The 23,464-nt window shown below is 43.4% G+C and overlaps 1 protein-coding gene across 1 annotated transcript in view; it reads right to left on the reverse strand.

The window, feature by feature from the left end:
• Positions 1-13,983, reverse strand: part of NCK2 (NCK adaptor protein 2) — a 134,011-nt gene extending 120,028 nt beyond the window's left edge. The window contains exon 1 of the mRNA XM_086934668.1: positions 13,847-13,983. The gene's annotated coding sequence lies outside the window, so the exon portion shown is untranslated. The remainder of the gene's footprint in view (positions 1-13,846) is intronic.
• Between the last annotated feature and the right edge of the window lie 9,481 nt (positions 13,984-23,464).

Here is a 23,464-nt window from a genome sequence, read left to right on the forward strand (position 1 = left end):
TCCATGAGGCACAGGGTCAGACTGATTTGCATATGGCCATGTCTGAACTGGGGTGGCAGAGTGGGCTAAAGAACGGTGATGGATTAAACCCAGATCTTTTGAATGGGTGTGAGTATTTGATTGGCTCAGTTGCTCCGTCCATCACCACCCTCTTTTGTACCGTTTTTTTATTTGTTGGGCAGTCTATTTGATGAACGAAAACAGCACGCCGATAAGTAGTAACTTGGCTCACCAGACAATAGTCATTTAATGTACAAACCACCAGTTTTATAAAGCAGTGCACCATAATTCCCTTTTTGTTGACAATCCAAATATGTTTAATTGTATGCAGAGGGGGTTGCCAAATTAGGTGTCTGATTGCTGCCCAACCTATCCACCACACTCTGTCGACATGTCACTCCGTAAGACTCTGCAGAGATGCTTATGCCACACTTTTTCCAGAGACAATCAATGCAACAGAGATTAAAAAAAATACAAACTGTGCACTAAATGCAAGGGCAGCACAGCCCATCAGCCTAGGAAAGCTTTATGGGTTAAAATTAGAGATCACAATGTTCTATCCCAGAGGGGTTTGGTCCGACAAGCAGTCCCACGCTTCCACGCACAGTGTTGTGCATCAGTGCGCCAAAGCCAAACGCAGGCCATGAGTCACACTACTGACGGTGCAATGTAGAATCAGGTCACGCACAATTACAGTGTAGATGACGCAAGGTCAGTCATTTCTTGGGAAATCCAACTTGGATAGCAGCCCAGTACTCCTGCAGCAGAGGCAGATGTGTGAGGCAGCAACAGCAGATGTCAGGACATTAATAACCGCAGAAGGAAAGTATTAAAAAAATATATATCCTGAACGATATGCGAGAGTGTAGGCTTGTGAATTTGAGGGGAATTGCTCTGGTTACTGTGGTCACATAGTGGACATTCATGACAACACGGTGACCACCCCTTTGGACAGCCATGACAGGATGGTGCTCACCCCAACCTGATAATGGCCGAAGCATATTGGGGTGAATCTAAAACTATTGCGGACATCGATAGCAAGATGATTCCCTCATCTAGCACAACAACCTTGCATTAGTAATTGTAAATATTGGCATAATATTGACATCCATGGCATGATGGTGTACACTTCTGATTTACAGTTGGCCAGGGAAGAACAGTGGTCATTTGCTGCATACTGGGCGAATACATGGCACGATGGTGCCCACTCCTGGTATAGCAAGGACCCTGGTACAATGGTGGAAAATCAGGCTATTGTGGACATTCATAGCATGTTGGTACCCGCTCTTGGTAGAATGATGGCCCTGGCAAGTACCATAATTCTAGTGATACTGTTGTCATCCATGGCAAAATATGGTGCTAGAGAGGCACGCAGAATATATCCATACATGGCAATATTACACAATAGCACTGGATGAAAGTGATATTACTGATGGTATTTGCTCACCAAGCCTGCATTTACTGAAAATAAAAAGCTCATATGCACGTGCATTTTTAAAAATAAAACAATACGTTTTTAATGTTGATGGTTTCGTTTCATTTCTCTCGAATGAAAAGACTACATCCGGTAGCAAAAACAGCGCATGTCATCAACTAGCTAATTAATGTTTGTAGACAGAATGACTGTTTCAGATATATATTTAAAAAGGTGACGTTTGACTGGTAATTACTACTGTTATCCGAGTATACTTTGTAAAACTGGAGTTACCAGTCTAGTAGGCGAAACTAAGGTCTCTAAAACAAGAGTAACAGCACCGCCGAATGAGCCTCTAAAAATGGTCTAACTTAGCTGTGCCCTGGTAAGGGTTACAATATTTATGTTTTTCCCCCCATTCCGAGCTTCTAAGAAGATTTCCATCCGTGCCATGTAGTTAAGAGCATTCTTGGAAGGGACAGGGTGGAAAAATTAAAGAAGCGAAGTATATAATGCATAGATAAAAGCTATGAAAAATAATATGTTGCGTGAAAGTGTGTTTTCTGAACAATCTTTACCACCTACAGCTTTTTAGAAATTTTTTGAAAAAAATTTGGCCACGGTTTTCTCAAGCAGTTCTTTGGACAGAAGAGCCTTAAACACTCATAGAAAGGGTAAACTCGTCATCAAAACACTATACTTTTACGAGTGCCCCTTCTTAATCTAGGGTTTTTTTGAACGCTCACAAGCCACGCGGACTGTATTGACAGTTCACACTTCACGTGGGGGCCTCAGTACAACAAGTGACTTTATGATGCTATGTCCCAGATTTTATATGGGGTGCCACGAGTGCACAGAGCACTCCAGATGTGGGATGAATTCATAAGGAACTTTAAAGATACACTTAAATACAAAGAACTACAGAACCATATACATGCGATTATGATTGTGAGATTGTAAATGTTTAATTTAAAGAGCTAATTTAAGGGAGGATGAGGAGGAATCCCACCATCCTCGAGGGAATCCCTTCTTAACGAACTGCAGTGGTGTTGGAGAGATACTTTTGCCTCTCACTCAAACCTATCAGGCTGAAGCCAGCATACTAGTGCTTTACAGGTAGAATCTAAAATGTGCTCTTGCAGCAGAATGCTCAAGAACCATCAAGTCTGCAGTGAGCTATGGCACACACAAACATACACACTACATTTCAAAGAGCAACAAGCATTGGTAAAGCCGACAGGTCCAACTTTTGAAATACAAAGAACTACAGAACCATATACATGCGATTATGATTGTGAGATTGTAAATGTTTAATTTAACGAGCTAATTTAAGGGAGGATGAGGGGGAATCCCACCATCCTCGAGGAAATCCCTTCTTAACGAACTGCAGTGGTGTTGGAGAGATACTTTTGCCTCTCACTCAAACCTATCAGGCTGAAGCCAGCATACTAGTGCTTTACAGGTAGAATCTAAAATGTGCTCTTGCAGCAGAATGCTCAAGAACCATCAAGTCTGCAGTGAGCAATGGCACACACAAACATACACACTACATTTCAAAGAGCAACAAGCATTGGTAAAGCCGACAGGTCCAACTTTTGGGACCTATGCCAATGGCTATAGCCAGGTTGCACAACATCCCTGATGTTGTGCAGCCTGGCTAAAAAAACAAGAAAAAAAATAATCATATGCGGCTGTCCAAGTCATACTGTAGGAACAAGCACACATGCGCCTATAGATTGATGCAAGTGCCTTTTTTCGTTTTTATTTACTAACCTAAGTTGGATTGGTAATCAAAAAGATAAGCAAAGTGTGGATTGGGAAGGAAGCAACAGGAAGGGCATAATCACAGAGGGGTAGAGCAACAAGAGGGCACAGGTGGCGGAAGCAACATGGAGGCTGGGGAGAGCAAACAGACAAGACAAAGTGGAACTGGGTGGGAGCACATAGACGATAAAGCAACGCAGGAGTGGGGACAAGCACTAGGGAGAGAAAAATGAGAGCAGTGGAAGGGAAAAAAAGTAAACAAGAAAAATAGCTGGAAAACGCAAACAATCTTGTAATGTGCTTAAACTAAAAGAAAAAAGTATCATCTGAAAATGAAGCAATGGACAGACGAGTAATTGTCACATGCTTCAGGGGAGGGACAAACAAGAAGGACAGCCTAAACATGCCAACGAATATGAAGCAAGCAAATGGTAATGACAATGAAGCCAACCAATGGTAAGCAATGGAAAGATTTTAAGCTCACAGTAAGTTGACAGTATATCTTGCATCAGATAGTACATATGCTGTCCAGTAGGCACAACATAAATATAGCTAGCAGCCACAAAACAGAAAGCTCAGCAGCTGTCCAACAGCAGGGAGAAGGTGAGAATCTTGTATACTATGATCCCACCCAAAGGCAAAGTTCATTGGAGAAAGATGTATTTCCATATACTGCAAGTATATACTAGGCACACTAAATGCGTTAAATGGGTTTTATATTTCATTAACAAAACAAATGCTAATGAATAACTTGTTTTCTAAACATTTTGTGTTACTCGTGCTTGTACTGTACTTCATACATTTAATTAAAAAAAAAAAGCTTTCTATCGACCTCAAAAGGATAAAACGCTGAATCAACTATTAATACTGCGAGCTGTAAGCTGAACAAAAACTGTTATATAAAGCACAATACCCCACGAAACCGTGCACTTCATACTGCAGAGACTGAACATCTAATAATCTTATGCTATATGGGTCTATATATTTTATAAAGGGAAAAGTTAACTTGTTTAATTCAAAAGTATACACAAACACAAGATACAACTAACGTTATTCATCACAACTGGGGACATGTAAGAAGCTGGATAGTAAAACAACTAGCACTAAAAAAGCAGACTGGTTTGCATCTGAAGTGCAGAATAGGCTCATCATGGAGAACACTCTCTTAGCCCCGCATCGGAGTGCAGCATCTCAGCCAGACAAAAATAGCTGCATGCCAAGCTGATCTTAGGCTGTGAGGTTGCTGCTTTAAGGGAATTGAAGCAGAAGGGGCAGGTAACAGACAGCAACGCAGGGGCAAAGACGTGCATGAGAAATGCAGAGCATTGGCAAATGAACTCTCTTTGAGTCCTCAATAGAGAGAGGATGTGGCGTCACATACAAAGCTGCCGACTTAGGAACTGGAGAACAGGGTTCAAGTCGCGGAGTCTGCTTCCGCTGTGTCTACTATAAAAAATAAAAATAAAAATAAAAAGGTGCACAATGGCGATTTGAAACTAAACACAGAATTCAACAAAAGTACAAATACCTAAATGCCGATCCAGAAATGGTTGAACTCCCTGAGAATGAAATTTACACAATCGGGTGAACATACCCTCGAGTGAAAGCTACAGGTAGAAAAGCCCACATAAAAAAACAAGCTTGAAAAAGGAAGAGGCCGCAAACTTTTCATCAGGTTGGCACAAAGTAAAAGAACACAAACACTTAACATGATCAGAGGCAAGCCAAAAAAGAAGAGTGCTCTCAAAGTATCCTAAATAACATGAAGAGTAGGAGCACATGTAATGGGCAGTCCTCATGCGAGGTTACAAAAGTCCAGAAGGAGGGATTAATAAGCATAATCACCAAACAAAAGCCGGCATTTACAAAGGACAGTAAGAGGAACGAGCAGAAAAGACGGGCAGTGCTTGAAGCCCATATTGTAGATACAGCATGTCTCGGAGAGCATGCGCTGCCTCAGACGGGACCTGAAAATGGGGTGGGAAAAAAGAGCCAATGCTTCTGAACTTTCCTTACTTGTGTGTATGTTCACCTGTTCATAGGGCCAGCTACCCCCTCCCCCGCCCTGGTCAAGCTATCAGTGAGGGATATAAATGTATCTGGTATTGCTTACAGTCCACTTAACTAGGGTTCACAGTAACAAACAAAAACATTGATAAGTTACATTTAAAACCAAGCGGACAGGTAGAATTATCCTTTAGGTTTAGTCACATGGTGTGGGAGAGAACAGTCAATATTTGCTAATGTTACCAATGTTAATATGTTGCTAGTGATAGGTAATGTTTAGCGATCGGTAGCTTATGTTTTTGTAAAACCATATAACCTCCCAAGGACAAAAACTTTTTTGGAACAGCTGGAGAAAAAAATATGATTTTCAATTATACCTTTAAGACTACAGGAATCAATGTGTGCTAGGATCCCCGAGCAATTATACACTTGTGTGCCGAACGCGAATTTAGGATTGTTTCCACATTATGAGTCTATGCCAAGGTGGGAAAATAGATTATGTCTATATCTGTTTTTACTTGCACAAAGGGAAATCTTCAAAAAATGGGTCAAGGATATTTCCTTAACTCTATTGGATTGGGTGATCTCTATTAAGTACACAATGAAGTTGGACGGAGTTAGATTAGAAAAAAAGACAAAAACAGTAGAAAAGATTTCTGAGGCCCATGTGAGAAATGGCTGAGCAGCATGGATCAATGATCAATAAAATGAAATCAGTCCAATGATTAAGCCTTAACACTAACTTACTTAATCCCTCTGGCTTCAGTGAGGCGATACAGAACAAATCTGTAGAGAGGCTCTGTCTGTAGAGAGGCTCTATGTAAAGCATATCCATCTAGATACAGAGCTCTCCAGTTGGTGCCATTTGACAGGGGGACCATAGGAGTAAATCAAATAAGCTCTGAATTTATATTTGATGGCGAATAAGGACCAAAAAAATAAAAAGCTGAGTTTTGCAGCTTGAAACCAGGTCAAGCAAGTGAGAATACCAAAATTGTGTGTTATGCCTCTTTCTGACATGATGATCTAGAAATTAAAAAGTAAAAGCACCCAAGGAAAAATGCAAATTGAGGTGTTTCTTTTTTCACGGAGTAAGTTTACACACTTGTGTGCCAAACGCGAATTGGGGTTTATTTGGACGGTGGGCTTATCTGACAACAAATTGTGCTTGCTGCTGTTGATTAAACAAAACAAGCAAAAAAAAAAAAACTCCCGATTACAAGAAGGAGTTTTTTAGGTCTCGCATAGGGCAGCGCATGCGCTGCTTCTATGAGGCATCATGTAATCAACATTAGTAGTTGCATTTCTCTTTGCTTCCTCACTTACTATTGGTGAAATCTATTGTTGCTCTTGTTAACGTGCTCTTTGTTGGCTGGTGGTCCGTCACGTTGTTTCCGTTTTCTTCAGTTTCTGGCGGAAGCAGCATCGATCAACTTCTGTAAACTTGCGCTACAGGGCGGCATCTTTTAATGTAGGCACTACTTTGGGGTTTTTTCCATGGCGCCTGCTTCGCGCCCCTCACTCCTTGAGGTTCTCTGTAGGCTGATGTCTTCCAGCCTGTACAGGGATCTGCGTTAGCTCTGCTGCTCCAGCCCCCTACTCTTGTTGTTATAGACAGTCGCCATGACCCCTCCCACTCGTTAAGCAAGAAGGTGGATATGGGAGGCAGCGTGCCTTTCATATTTTCTGCACAAATGTGCTTGATTACTTTGCTCTGCGTCTGTGCTGGATTACTTTGCGCCGCGTCCACACAGGAGGTAAACTGCTGACACATCAGAGCAGACAACTGGGGCTGGCATGTGCTGGGGCTGCCGGCAGAAGCACAGGGCTTTGTTTAGTGTTTGGTGAGGGGAGAGCCTGTGTTGCTGGACTGGAGGGGAAGCGGTGAGAAGGGCGAGCAGCTTCAGCATTGCTAGAACGCGACATGACCCAATGCCACCTACGGTCTGGTCCTGCTGCCGTCTTGGAATGGGATAGTCACTTTCATTTGGTAACAAATAAAAACCCCTTTCTATGTCCATGTATCCGTTTTCTGTACGGCTGCTTCAGACACATGGGACAGAGTTGAACAAGGGCTTTGCGGCCGCCAGTTCAGGTCAGTATTTGACTCGTCTTTCAGTCTCTGATCCATCCCACCAAGTGTGTACTTTCTCTCGAAGAGCAGCAGTGAAGCTCTGAGTCCAAGCAGTTTTGGAGTTCTTCTAAGCGAATCCGCGGCAGGCCTGGGGCTCTACTAACCCCGGTAACACCAGGGTCCGATCTACCTGCCCCTTTACAACCTCAGTGCCCCTCTAACCTCTGCCCCGCCTTCCCTTCATGGCAGCTTGCCACTACTGCGCCCTCCTCTCCATGCACCCAGCTAGCCTTTGAAACCCCTTTCCCGCCTCAGTCCTCCGCTCACCCTTCTACTGCCCTGTGGTCTGCTGAGCCAGTTCCAAACCTAGGGTCCCCCTTGCCTTCAGGGATAACCTAGAGGTGTGAAGTACGTTACACTGTTACACAGCACTTCGTTGCCATCTCTCCTGTCAATCTTAACTAACAGGGTTCTCGTGCTCTCTTACTTTTGACCCGTTTCTGGTTGCTGCCTTCTAAAATATCAATATCAGAGGGAGCCTCAGAGCTGCCAAGAGGTTTCATAGCCTACATGAAACCTTCAATTACTTTTCAGGTTTAAATAATCAACAGTACGTTTAATTCCAGCGTTCATACACCTGCAACGACTCCCCTTTATAGGTTTTGTTTAGGCCTACAAATCCCGGCATACAGTGCTATGTTGGATAAAGAGCTGGTATAGACTGAAGCTGTCCTGTATGATATTGGTCACAGTAGGTATGTAGGAACTGAACGAGTGCACAGGTTTTTGGTGCATTTCGCACAAGGTGTGCCGAATTGGAAGACTAAGCAACCTCGGAAATGGCACACTCAAGGCATTGTGTGGATTGGAAATGGAAATGTGCTTAACACAGAAGCTGGAGAGCATGGCTTGGTTTTTAATTTAGAAATGTTTTACGGAGTTCTGGACAGTAACGGGCACGGTTCTTTGGCAACTGTTCATGTCAAAGTAAGAAGATCCGGGGCTAGGCACTTGAATAGTGGGTGTTACAGGGGCCATACGGTGTAGGGAAAAAGCAGATCTCTCTACCCAGTCTTACATTTATAAAAGTCACCAACCATAAGCATTCTAAAATTTTGCTTTGTTTGGTGATGTCAGCTGGGGTTTTGAATGATGTTGTGACGTCATTCACTCAGTGCTTCATTTGAGCTTGTGGTTTCATAGCACATAACACAAACTCGACCCAGAGATATTGGAGCGCTTTGCACGAGAAACAGTTGAGGACACATTCATTTTTTTGGAGGCACAGGGAGAGTAAGTGATTTTCTCGGAATCACAGGACGTTGAGCCTAAGCCAAGACTCAAACCTGGTTCCCCAGCTCTAAATTCGGCAGGTCTGGCCGTTACACTACATCCTCACCTCACTTACAGGGTTTCATGGTTAATAGTTCTATTATAGGTGGCTCTAATAGGAGCAATTGGCTTGTGCAAACTGCCTCCTGACGAGAGCCCTGGCAAATACTGTTTCTACACATTAACCACTGCATTCACTGGATGGCCACTTAGTGTTCGTTTTACTGCCTACTAGAATGATGAAACATTGATCCATGCTACCACAATTTGTAGTTGAAGGTGCACAGAAATACCTGCAACCAGCTTGGCCTGTCAAGTTATTTAAGCAGTTACATTTCTGCTTTAGCTCTGGTACTGCTGCCTTATTATATTAATCGTGTTTATGTTTTACCTTTGTTACTCCGCGGTTCTGTTCCAGTACTGATTCAGGTACTGTTAGATCAAATGGTACCCCTACCACTCTTCTGGTGCTGTTGGGTGCTGTTGGGTACTGCTTTGATACTGCCACTGTTAGCATCTATGACAGTGTTAGATCATGGTCCTGAGCTTATCAGGTTCTGGCACAGGTCCATTGCTACCTATGGCTACTGTTCGATTTCTTCGCAGTTTGCTACTCTCCAGTTGTGTTTCTGTTCTATGGTTTCCTGGTTCTTTTGCCTTCCTCACAGTCTTTGGCCCTGTTCCAGTTCAGCTTTCCGTTCTGTCCATGCATCCTAGTAAAGAAGAGCTATAGAAATTCTGTTGCGTGCAATACTTTTTATGCGCTTCTATTTTAGCAGGGGTATTTTAATAAATCACCCAAACAGCCAGAATGGGATAGTATACGGTTGTACCTTCTATCCTAGACTATTTGGGAAAACGGTGTTTTTTGTTAATGTGATTACACACTATGTCTGTTGTGTTCGTCAGTACAAGAATTAAGGTGAGGGAAAGCCGTAAAGAGGTTTGAGCTAAAGTTACTCATCTCCAGTGTCCTGAAGCAGTATCCACAGCATTAGACATAGCAGCAACCCCCACAGTAGTGTGTGATTTCTGGGTATATGCTGGGCAGTTTGTAGCGAGTACGCCATTGGTCACGTTTTCCCACTCGACATTGCACCTGGCTCCAAAAGTCTCACTTTTTTGATTCCTTCTGTCCAATCAGGGTGAAGCTAAAGCCAGCAGAGCAGGATGTTCCCACACTTTTTCCCACAGTCGGTAGCTCATCACGGCAAACACAGTTAGTCTAAGCATGTATATTTCACAACCTGCATTTCTTTTCTTGGCCAGTATTTTTCCCAATACAAAAGATTTTGTGCCTGTGCACCCCTTTTTAGGTCTTGCCTAACAGTGAGCCCATGCACTATTGCTGCGGGGGGGGGGGGGTATTGTATAAAGTAAAGGGCTTAAACCCACCCATTACTTACAATGTGATGGCTTTTTTTTTTTTAACACCCAAAGACACAGATCTGGAGCTTAGCTCCTATTTATTTGGGGTTTTTTTTACACCAAAAAACTGAGCTATTCACACGGTTCAACGCTACACAATTCAACTCCACACCTTTCCAATCCACACTACACAATTCGACACCAAACCACATAACTCAACAACCCAATTATACAACACACCACATACATCAAAAACACAGAACATAATTCCACATCATGCAACTAAATTCAACAGCACACAACATAATTAAACTACATATCCCTCTACAAAAAAAGATATCATTCCACACAATCCAACTCCATAACACACATTCCCCATCCAAATAATTCCAGTACACTCAATACCACATAGTTACTATCCACATAATTCCATTGCACACCATGGAAAGAGTATGTAGCCTTGCGGTTAGAGCAGTCGACCTTGAAGCTGGGGAACCAGGTTCGAGTCTCGCAAACGACGCTCAACTTCCTGTGATTCTGAGCAAATCACTTAATCTCGCTGTGCCTAACAAAAAAAATGAATGTGTCCGTCTAACGATCCTGGTGCTCATGTAAAGCGCTCTAATACCAGATGTCTCGGGTCTAGTACGCACAATATAAAAAAAACTCTATTAAACCACTGCACACCATGCCACATAATTCCACTATACAAATCCACACCACACCATTCAATGCAACACAAATCCACAACTAACAATTCCGGTCCAACCCCCATAATTCCACTACACACCACATACGTACACTCCATAACACATGGATAAAAGACACTGTCATTTACAACGTCAATGGTTCTAACAAGCAAATGCGAGACCTATTGCATTTCCAATGCTTGTTTTTTTTCTTTTTACGTTTTCAACGTACTAACAGCCCAAAGGCCTCTTCAAATGATGCTGAATATGGTAATTCTCCAATTGCCATATGTGACCTAGACAGTGAACGAACAGAAGGCCTAATTTAGAGGTGGGTGGCAAAGGAAAATCATCTGAACTGCAAAGGAAGTACAAACGTCAGATGAGAAATGTGCAGCACAATTTCCTCAATCAGAATATGTATGGGGTGAAGAATTCTGCTTGTGAATTATCCTCCAGAAATAGAAGATTTTCTGTTAACATCCAACATTAAACCAGGCCCAGTCTTCTGAGCACACAAGATCTGAAGAAGGCCAAAATCCTGTTACTACAGGAGTCGTTTCAGTTCTTTGCTCAATTACTGAAGGCATGCTTCAGAGTTCCACAGAATCTCGGATTAATAAACTTGCATTGGAACACTTTGTTAATTCGGTTGAAGGTGTTTCTATAACGGAGGAGTAACTGCCAAAAGCAATTTACAAAAAGGTAAATTTAGATTTTCTTTCCAGCAGTGAGGTTGTTAGCACCAGTGCAGATGTTTATATACAGAATGGTGTTTACCATGTGTCTACTAAAAGAGACGCTTCTACCACCTTTAGAAATGCCTAGTTTTGGAGCTGGTTTTGGATGGTGAGCATAGATCTTTTAAACAAGGTTTACTACTAATAGGTGTTAACTATGGAAAGGACTATGAGAATTAATCATCTAATGGCAACATTACAAAAAGATCCACCAGTAGCTTTTACTACTTTCATCTGACACCATACGGTCTTCTCTTCAACTGAACTATTCCCCTTTAAGACCCCACTTCAATTGCTCACAACAGAAGTGTGCCTCTTCTCTAAAATACTTTGTCGCTGCCACAAAACAATGTGTAATATTGAACATGTCTATCTAGCAAATCAATTTCCAGTTCTTCATAGTAAAACGTTTTTCACTATAAAATCAACTGTAACTACTGTAAACACCAGAAACTGCTACAAAACTTCAGGAAAACAGCTTTAATCTTCCTACGCCCCATGCAACTGTTAATGGAAGCTTACTTTTATGCATCAAACTCAAATCACCCCTTTCAGAAGTCCAGTAATAATAACCAGTAACTTGTCGGATTATCTCATAAATTGTTCCCCACTCTCCATTTTGTCCCAGAGAGGCCCTCTAATCTCTTATCTCGCCAACTGAACAGTGTGTTTCCTATTGCACAAACAACTCTGTATGTTACATTTTGCTGATAATGTACCTAGGTCGTGGCTCTTTATTGCCAAAGAACAAACTGAGCGTATTTTCAAAGAACTATTCATGAGAATGAATGGGAAGACTGGAAGGCATCCTTCTGTCGTAAACACAAAGGGACCCAACCATGTGGTCAATTTGTACGAGGTGTGGATGTGTGTATGGTGCAATTGTGCATAACAGATACATAATGCTCCGCAAATGAAGAGATGGATGTTGCTTAGGAGCCATGGGATAAATGGTGAGAAGTAGGAGGATTATTATTTTTAATGGGCATTTAAATGGCGAAACATATCAATTTAAACTTGGTCCATCTTGATGAGCATAGGGATAAAATGCATGTGTTGTTTTACCGAAATGAAACGCAATAAAGGATCTGTTATTTTTCCAATGCAGGTACAGCCCTGCATCCTTTGCTGATTAACACAATCATCTTCCAGCTTCAGCTCTTCTGACCACCAACTGCTTGTAGGTTACAGCTCTTACGACCAATTTGCTATTGTGTTGTACGTTAGTTTTTATATGTTAATCTGTGCTCTGTTATGATTGTTCGTATTCTTGACGAGGCTGACCTTGTACTTCAAGTTCGTAAGTAACCGTCTTATATATCTTCATCACCTATGTATTGATTTTGTGTATTATAGTCCGCTACAATTTGCCAATGTTAAACTGTAAATCTTTTTTTTTATCGAGTTAATGACTAGGTAACATCCGATTGTGATCTCCCACATCTTTAAGTACAGCGAGAGGAAACCTCGACTACTTTTATCACCTCAATACAACAGCAGTTTTCCCGACAAATACAGACTGAAGTAGATCCGGAATGGTATGGAGTTATCAGCATGACGTTTATTATAAATTTGAGCTTTGTGGTGTTGACATTTTGATATCGACCAACACTGGGTGAGTTCTGGGTTTGCTGCTGCTTCAAAGAGGTGAGGTGGGCCAAAATAAACATCTGTAAGCATAGAGAGACCTTTCTTTGCATTCAATCATCAACCTACCTAGGAAACAACGATTCGTGACAGGCACCGAATGTATCAACAGGCACCTCGGCGACTTCACAGAAGGCCCTCTAATCATACCATTGATAGAAGCAGCTGTCAAATTTAAGACAAACTCGGTCTACTGCAAACTTGGCCAGACCATGCAAATCCCCCAAACCCGTCTTCTGAACAAATCCGTGCACATCAGAACAAAGGTTCCTTCACATCTTCCGAACAATCCTCCCGGCACCGTAGTCAAACAATGCCCAGTGCACAGCATCCAACAATGCTCATCGCGCAGCCCCTGCTCTGCGACTCCTTTGTGTGCCATCAGCACCACACAGCCAGAGGAGCCAACAGAGGGAGCGAGTTTACGGGTGATAGAAACATGGCACCCCTACAAGCATGGCTAGGCAGACTGCTAGTTGGCCGTTTCGGGTGCCTCCGTCTCAGCATAAGGGTGGGATGGTCCCTGTCGTTGGAGGTTGACTTTCTTTAATGTATAAGGATACACAGAGCCCCACCTTCTCCCAGTAACGGTCCCTGTTGGGGGATGCTCTGGGCAGAAGCGATGCTAAAGGGTTTGCTCTGGGTATGTTGAACCTCGGAGAGGCAGGATCTCTAGGCCTGCAAATCCTAGAAAGCAATTGCGGTCACTCAACGCCCGGGGCACAGAGCCCGGGGGAGCAGATCTCGGCTTGACATTTACAAAAAGAAAACTGCCCTGTAAACGCAACTGGACTACGGAACAATCCATTACCTCTCCCGGCGGCTGCCAGCGCGGCGCGGGGTGCCCGGGCACCGTCTCCCCTCTCCAGGTTCAGGTCCCTCCGCCGCCTATCCCGGCCGGATACGGAGCTACGTCCAAGCCTTCCCTTGGCACCGCCTACCGCCCGCGTCACGCCCCCTGCGCTCCGGAAACGTACCCCCTCCCCGCTGCGCGCGACTGCGTGAACTCCCCCCACCCCCTGCATTTCCTCCATCAGCGGGGGCATTAGCCTGCCTGGCCAGAAAGTGTCGTGACGAGGCTGCGTGACGTTATTCTTTAAATCCCCGCGGGAGATTCGCCACATCCACAGCCCTAGACTTCATTCACTGGTCTTCAACGTAGCTCCGTCTGTTTTCAGTCTAAACCACTAGACTGTTCGCCTGCGAGGCCAGCCCAGGCATGCGCACTGACTAACATGATGCTCCCAGGTTCTACCGTCTTCTGAAAAGAGAACATTTCCAGTTGACAACTGTCGTCTTTTCCCGAACTGTTTGTCCACACTTTACATCGTTTTTTTGTATCTTTTCTTTGACAGCAGCCTTAACCAATCTGCAGTTTTATTTTACATGCTTTAAGTTAACACGCAATTTAATGTGGGTTTGGTTATATATGGTTTATCAGCTAACCTGTCTTAGATCAAATGGACTATATCTGATCCTGAGGTGCAGACCTATAAGCCCAAAGCAGTTTCTTCACGTTGATATAGGGGAAAATTGGAGCCCACTTGGGGTACCAGTTGGAAGTGCAATGTAATCGCATATAGAAAACACACATTATTCAATGTTATGAGAGAAATTAGATGCTAGAAAAACAAGCATTGGAAATGCAATAGGTCTCGCATTAGAAAAGTTGGAGCTATTGGTCTTGTAAATTACAAATATTTTATTTCTTGGTTTTTAAAATAGCTAAATTGATAGCTTTGTCATTTACAATGTCAATAGTTATAACTTTCGCGAATGTGACACCTATAGCATTTGGAATGCAACATGTTTTGTATTTACGTGACTTAGATGGCAGCTCTGGTCGTTAGGCCACATCTCTAGAGAGCAGGGTTGGATTTTTTTTAAAAGTGTCCATTTGCTGCAAACAGTGGCGATGAAGTGATACCTTTGCTCGGAGTGCGCGTCCCCTTTCAGCAGGTGTTGGCAGATGCCATCTTCAGTCATTGGTGCGTTTGGCCTCCGCTCCTATGGTGGAGGACCCGTGTGCCTTCAGTGGTACCACTGAAGGCACAGATGATTGCTGAGCAACAGTCATGTTTGATGCATGAACTCAAAAAATTATGTTTTCAAGAAACAAGCTCCCAAAGTATGAGTTTGTTTCTTGAAATTAAAAAAAAAAAACAATGCATTCAGTCCTCACTTGAATACTCTGCCCTGGACGGCCATTCCTTCAATGTACAACAAGACATGGAAATGTAGAGCTGGTAGGAAGTAGGGAGAGGTGACCACAGTGGCATGGCGGCTCAGTGGCTGATAGGCCACCAGGTATGATGTTTATGCAGGCAGAGCCAGCAGAGGCTCCAACAATGCAAGCCTGGTGTTTCCTTCACTCCTAACGAGGTTCCAGCTCGGTTAAATCTAAATGATGCCTATAGTTTCAGTAACAATATTTTTCAAGCGGTAAGAATAATTACAGGGTCGCCGAGTGTTGTACTATTCCGCCTTTGCAGGTTGCAACCCCAAAATCACCTCACACAATGGACGACTAATGGCTTTCAGTTTCTCCCATAGCCCCAGATAAAAGTACCAGATAAAATACACACTGCATTAGGCACAGCAAATTGCACAAAATCAACTCCGGTCAACACAATATGCAAAAGCATTGGAGAAATGGACAGTCAAGACAGACCACAAATTCAGATGCATGCTACTATATAAATATAGGCGAGATAACATTATTGAACAGATAAATCGTCGTCTATGCTACACACAGGCATGATACACACACAAAACAAAAGATACATTAAAATGAAAAACATCCAACTCCGTCTTTGAATGCAGATAACACCACCACAAAAAGATCATCATCATACACAAAAACACATACAGATGGATTCTTGAATGCATACACCAACATCGGTTAACACACATGTACACATTACATAGAATATACACACACGACGATCTTTGAATGCATACACACCAGACACAAACACACTTCCAATGCACACATGCAGGGATGGGTTTTCAACACTATTCAGATATACTCGCATACAACGACGTCGTCACATACAAACACGTCCTCGCATGCCAGTGTACACTGAGATAAACTGTTTCAGACACGCACGCACACGCACTGCAGAGACACGCGTGATGGGGGTAATAGCAAGGTGGTGAAAATGGGGGCAAAAGGTAGGAACAATGTCAATGGAATGAGTGAGGGGGGGGGTGGTTAGAGTGGTGGGAGGTAGAAAAGGAAAAAAGTCATCGGCGGGATTGGAAAAGAGGAATAAAGGGATTGAAAGATGTCAGTAGCAAGGGAAGTAGTAGGCGTGGGAAAGAGGAATTCCACCCAGTTTGAAATTGTGTCCCTTGCAATCAGTGCCAGTGAGGAGAGGTAATATTGCGGGCAAAGGAAGGCATCGGGATTATAAGGGAAGGGTGAGCGGTGGAGAAAAGACACGCTTAAATAGGAATAAGCAGAGGGCAGTAACAGAAGAGGGTTGGGGGAGATGGGAAAAATGTAGGTAAACAATGATTATGGAGTAGTTCGGAATTGAGGTTTGGGAAACAGTGGGTGAGTCTGGGAAAGCGGACAGGATCGGGAAACAAAGGTGAGGGGAGGGACTGTTAGTGAGAAGTAAAAGTCCCAATGGGGAGCATTAGCAAATGTATAGCGAGTGATTGGTGAAGAATGAGGGGGTTCATAATAAGGAGGGGGAGCGACTAACAGACAAGTAAAGTGGGGGATGAAGAGATGGACTAATTGAGATGGTAGGACAATGATGTCGAGTCACTAAAAAATAGCTTGGTGTTTGTTTTCCTGATGCATTAAATTTTAATCCTTTTAGTTCTAACGCACTGGTTGTAATTATGATTTTTGTACCGCGCTGACTCTGTTTGAGGGGTGAGTGCTCAAGATAAGTGGAAACGGCAGTGTTGGGGGGCGCCGCGGCTTATGCTTTATGAATCCGCGCGTCTTTGTTTGGGCCTCGGCTAGCTCCTGTAATCAGGGCTAGGCGCTAATTAGCGGCGCGTGAATTATCTGCGCTCATGCTTTAAATCCAGGCCCTGTTCATTAGGCCTGCAGTTAATGAGAGCGCGTGGCTGCTGGTTTGGGGGGGGGGGAGATGGGGGAGGGGGAGAGTTGGGGGGGGGATGAGGGGCTTGTTGGCGAACTGTTTACCATTCGTCGCAGAAACTGTTTTTTTTTTTGTTATTCCGTCTCCGTCGCACGTCCGTAGAATATATAGTAGCTTACAATAAAACAAAATTTAAACAATATATTTAACCACTGCACAGCTTTGCCAGTGCTTGCTCAGTGCTATCTGCTTTGATATATAAGAAATGCGAGGCAGTAGGAGATAAAGCAATTTGGTTACAATTTTTTCTACAAAGGACCTCGGTTATATGAATTTAGCTGCCAAGCTTTCAATACTAGCAGTTGAACTATTTAAATGCTCACTCTGTAATGGTCTGTAAGAGGAAAGTCTTCAAATATGGGGCATAATTGACACAAAGCCTGCCACCAATTGCAACATCTATATAGCGCTTACTGTCCCTAAGTGGGGCGCTGACGCACTTGCCAAAGCTGGTGGCACACTGCACCGTGCATGGTGTTTGGAATGGTTGGAGGCCCGCGCCCATCTGAGCTTGACTGAGCTTGGATCCCGCTCCGGCTAGGGTCCGTGTGTGTCACGAGTTTGCTGCATACAGGAAGAAATAAACAGTGTATGGTAGGGAGAGAGATATGACGGGTACAGGCCACAAGCTCAGGTAGCACTCACACATGAGGGAGATCGTCAATGGAGAGGAAAGGGGGAAGCGAGAGGGTGAAAGATGGGACGACAGGTTTAGAGGCAGGGTCTACAGCAGAGCATCAAAGGGCTGGGCGAGAAGGGAGGGGGGAATGCGAGGAGATAAGGACCCAGAAGGGGGAGGAGGGAAATGCGAGCAAGTTAAAAGGAGACTAAACCGAAAGTACGGCCGGCAGGCCGTGAATAATTAGGGGGTGACAAATGCGCTGGGAGGGCTGCCTTTGATGTGGGAATGCGAGGCAGGCAGGCAGGCGGCTGGTGGCATTGTGCACGCGCTTCATGCACTGCAAGGAATCGCCAGCCAGTGGTGGTGTGGTTAAAGACTGGATAAGCCCCTATAGAGCTTGCCAGCTGTGCTGCGCACAACAGGCGAGCCCTAAAAAAACAAGCAAAGGCTTCATGGGTCACTCCCGTTTTACGACCGCACCACTATTTTATACGCACTGCTGCAGACCCAATAAGTAGATGAAAGATGTCAGTAGCAAGGGAAGTAGTAGGCGTGGGAAAGAGGAATTCCACCCAGTTTGAAATTGTGTCCCTTGCAATCAGTGCCAGTGAGGAGAGGTAATATTGCGGGCAAAGGAAGGCATCGGGATTATAAGGGAAGGGTGAGCGGTGGAGAAAAGACACGCTTAAATAGGAATAAGCAGAGGGCAGTAACAGAAGAGGGTTGGGGGAGATGGGAAAAATGTAGGTAAACAATGATTATGGAGTAGTGCGGAATTGAGGTTTGGGAAACAGTGGGTGAGTCTGGGAAAGCGGACAGGATCGGAAAACAAAGGTGAGGGGAGGGACTGTTAGTGAGGCGTAAAAGCCCCAATGGGGAGCATTAGCAAATGTATAGCGAGTGATTGGTGAAGAATGAGGGGGTTCATAATAAGGAGGGGGAGCGACTAACAGACAAGTAAAGTGGGGGATGAAGAGATGGACTAATTGAGATGGTAGGACAATGATGTCAAGTCACTAAAAAATAGCTTGGTGTTTGTTTTCCTGATGCATTAAATTTTAATCCTTTTAGTTCCAACGCACTGGTTGTAATTATGATTTTTGTACCGCGCTGACTCTGTTTGAGGGGTGAGTGCTCAAGATAAGTGGAAACGGCAGTGTTGGGGGGCGCCGCGGCTTATGCTTTATGAATCCGCGCGTCTTTGTTTGGGCCTCGGCTAGCTCCTGTAATCAGGGCTAGGCGCTAATTAGCGGCGCGTGAATTATCTGTGCTCATGCTTTAAATCCAGGCCCTGTTCATTAGGCCTGCAGTTAATGAGAGCGCGTGGCTGCTGGTTTGGGGGGGGGGAGATGGGGGAGGGGAGAGTTGGGGGGGGATGAGGGGCTTGTTGGCGAACTGTTTACCATTCGTCGCAGAAACTGTTTTTTTTTTTGTTATTCCGTCTCCGTCGCGCGTCCGTAGAATATATAGTAGCTTACAATAAAACAAAATTTAAACAATATATTTAACCACTGCACAGCTTTGCCAGTGCTTGCTCAGTGCTATCTGCTTTGGTATATAAGAAATGCGAGGCAGTAGGAGATAAAGCAACTTGGTTACAATTTTTTTTACAAAGGACCTCGGTTATATGAATTTAGCTGCCAAGCTTTCAATACTAGCAGTTGAACTATTTAAATGCTCACTCTGTAATGGTCTGTAAGAGGAAAGTCTTCAAATATGGGGCATAATTGACACAAAGCCTGCCACCAATTGCAACATCTATATAGCGCTTACTGTCCCTAAGTGGGGCGCTGACGCACTTGCCAAAGCTGGTGGCACACTGCACCGTGCATGGTGTTTGGAATGGTTGGAGGCCCGCGCCCATCTGAGCTTGACTGAGCTTGGATCCCGCTCCGGCTAGGGTCCGTGTGTGTCACGAGTTTGCTGCATACAGGAAGAAATAAACAGTGTATGGTAGGGAGAGAGATATGACGGGTACAGGCCACAAGCTCAGGTAGCACTCACACATGAGGGAGATCGTCAATGGAGAGGAAAGGGGGAAGCGAGAGGGTGAAAGATGGGACGACAGGTTTAGAGGCAGGGTCTACAGCAGAGCATCAAAGGGCTGGGCGAGAAGGAAGGGGGGAATGCGAGGAGATAAGGACCCAGAAGGGGGAGGAGGGAAATGCGAGCAAGTTAAAAGGAGACTAAACTGAAAGTACGGCCAGCAGGCCGTGAATAATTAGGGGGTGACAAATGCGCTGGGAGGGCTGCCTTTGATGTGGGAATGCGAGGCAGGCAGGCAGGCGGCTGGTGGCATTGTGCACGCGCTTCATGCACTGCAAGGAATCGCCAGCCAGTGGTGGTGTGGTTAAAGACTGGATAAGCCCCTATAGAGCTTGCCAGCTGTGCTGCGCACAACAGGCGAGCCCTAAAAACGTCACTCTAGTATTCTTATGAATTTAGTACGTTCTAATGTAGAGGTTGATAATTAACATATATAACTTGTGTGTTGTAATCTTGTTTGTCTCTTTTATTCACGGCAAGAGAACCAATGTCATTTTTCTTATTTTTCCACGTCACAATTCAAGTCAAGTCAAGTCATAAGCTTTTATTCGATTTGAGAAATACAAATCATACAAGCAAAACAACTAAAAACAATTCATTGCATATGTAATAATATCTAAAAATGACTTAGATACTCGGGAGTAGAGAAGGGAACATATACTGACATACACTGGACAACAATATATAATTAATTAAAATTATAGAACATAGTTAAAAAGCTATAAAAAGTCATATATGTACAGACAGGAATAAATATATTTAACACACCAAGTGCTATTCCTGGCAGCTGTACATTTTAAGTCAAGAAATCGGATGAACAAATGATCAAATATGGCTCGGAAGACACGGGAAGGTTAGTTTGATATATGAAAAAAGGACCATACATTTACATACTGTGGGCATAAAGCGGGATTAAAATTCTATATACAACATAAACAAAGACATTTATGTACAGACAGGAATATATGAAATTATAGCAGCATTATGCTCTTCCTGGCAGCTGTACATTTCAGAATAAATGTAGCAACAAAGAAGCAAATATCCACGTTCTCTAAGGAGGATAGTAGCATCAAAGCGCTCTTTGAAGATCGAATATTGTATTTTAAAAAGATGGGTTTTAGATACTTTACCTTTAAAAAGTGATAACATTTGCAAAAAAGTAGAAAATGATAGCAGCTCTGTCGTGAAGTGTTGTCGCACGGACAGGGAATGTCAGATCTTATTTTCTGTTTTGGGAATGCAACAAGGTGGTGTACAATACCCAATCTGACTCTGGTTAACACAAATTGATGGGAGGGACGGGACACATTCGCAAGATAGGTTTGAGGCCCCGGAATTAAATTCAATTCCTTGTAAAACTTCACGGTGGCTAGCTTACCATGCACCTTATCTCTCTCCTTCTTTTTAAAGTTTAAAAATGTTTGTTTAATTTCTTTTTTGGGGATTGCGACTGCCAGTTCGGGGTCAAGAAGAACATCAATTTCAAATAAGGTTTTATACCAGAAATGAATGTATTTCATCCACTGAATGCGTGATGAGTGATCCAATCCTATACAATCAAGAATAATCTCTTGAGTGAATCGAGTCTCTGGTTTAGCCCAAATAGAACGCCACAATAAGAGTGGCAGAACGGCTGCAAAGTCAGAGATAAACTCGATCCCTACCTCATCATGGATTAGTTGTACAGAGGCAGAAGGAGGGACACATAACAGTCTCTTTAAAAACTTGTTTTCATCTTTTTGGAGCGAGGGGCCTTCAATATGGCCCCACACACCCGCCCCATACAATGCAGAAGAAACACAACGGATGTTATATATATTGATCATATCTGGAATACTTCTCGATCCAAGCTTGGATGCAAATCGGAATATACTACTAGTGGTCCGCAACATTTTCAGTCTGATGTTGTCGAACTCAGATGTCCATGACCCGTCATTAGTAAAAGTAATTCCCAAATAACAAAATGATTTAACGTGTGTCATCCTATCACTATCCAAGAAAAAGCTATGTTTCAGTTTATTTGCAGCCTGCCCGCACAACATCACATAAGTCTTGGATTTGTTCACACAGAGCCTCCTGTTTTGAATAAACAGCATAAAACTATCAATTAATCGCTGTAACCCAATCTAAGTGCGGGATAAAAGAACAGCGTCATCCGCATATAGTAAAATTTGGACAGGTTTACCTCCAATCTGGGGAGCATCTGCTGGGATAGCGACCAGGTTACGATCAATACAATTGATAAAAAGGGAAAATAAAATAGGGGCCAGTACGCAGCCCTGGCGAATTCCCCTTGAAACTTTGAAGAACGGCGTACATTCGCCTAGGGTACCATAACGAACCTTACAGGAGAGTTTCATGTAAAGCCTGGCCAGAAAATGAATAAATTCCTTCGGTGCCCCCGACTCTAACAAAACCTCCCAAAGGATAGCGTGATCAACTAAATCAAACGCGCTGCTCAGGTCAGCAAAACATAAGAAAAGATTGCCCTTTTTAGCTACAGTATATTTGTTAAAAATGAGGTCTAAATTAACACATTGCTCCAGGGTACCCATGCCTTTCCTGAAGCCATATTGCACTTTTGTTAAAGTATTCGAATCTGTTGCCCAGGATTCTAGCCTTTTGAGCAGGATTCTGCTCATGACCTTCACTGAGGCATCCAATAAAGAAATGGGACTATAATTAGAAGCCTCCGATTTACTACCTTTTTTGAATAGGGGGATAATAACTGATTGGCCCCAGGAGGGAGGGATGTTGCCTTCTGCCGCACAGTTAAACGTCCTCACCAAAATAGGAACCCACAAATTCGGTTCTGCTTTTAAAAGATCAATGGGGACCCCATCTGGGCCCGGGGCCTTCCCCCCCTTACTTTTAGAGAGCCCTTCATGGTTATTCCCAGGGGTAGAGGTATCCAGGATGATGCCTCGGTTGCTGATACAGCTAGTGGTGTCCCTTCTGGATTAAAAATATTAGTAAAATGAGTAATCCATTCGTTGCATGCAACATATGAAGTTATTTCCGGGATACCATCAGTATTTAGAAAGGGGCTATTAATTGTTTCTCAATAGAGTTTACTATTTTTGGTCTCCGCTGCTTCCTTTAACTTGTCCCAAGCTTCATTTTGTAGAACCTTTTTCCTATTAGAAATTGCCATTTTATAGTTGACCCTTGATTGTTTTATCTCATTACTGTCTCGGGGCTTGCTACCTAGAACCTTCTTCAGTTCCTGTAGGGCAATTGCACAGGGTTTATCAAACCATCCCCGCTTTGTAGCTCTATTGGAAGGGGATATCTTGGTAAAAATACCTTCAATAATGATGTTAATATTGATAAATTGTGTCAATAAGAAGTCAGGGTTGATAACATTTTTTAAACAGTAGCTGATTTCTGTTTTACAATTAATTATAACCTCTCTCTGTTTGGCCAAAGAGTTTGTTCCAGACCATCTGATCCTCAGACCATTTGGTCTGATGGGTACTAATTCAGTGGAACATGTTTCTCCAGTCATTGATGTTGCACCTCGTCCCGGAAGGGTAACGCAGATGCTATTGTGATCACTTAGACTTTCCTCTCTGATACACAGATTTAGGAAGTCACCTGTACTGGAGAACAGAATATGGTCTATGAATGTCCCAGC

Source organism: Lissotriton vulgaris, chromosome 8 (assembly GCF_964263255.1).
Source record: "Lissotriton vulgaris chromosome 8, aLisVul1.2, whole genome shotgun sequence".
Taxonomy (NCBI): Eukaryota; Metazoa; Chordata; class Amphibia; order Caudata; family Salamandridae; genus Lissotriton; species Lissotriton vulgaris.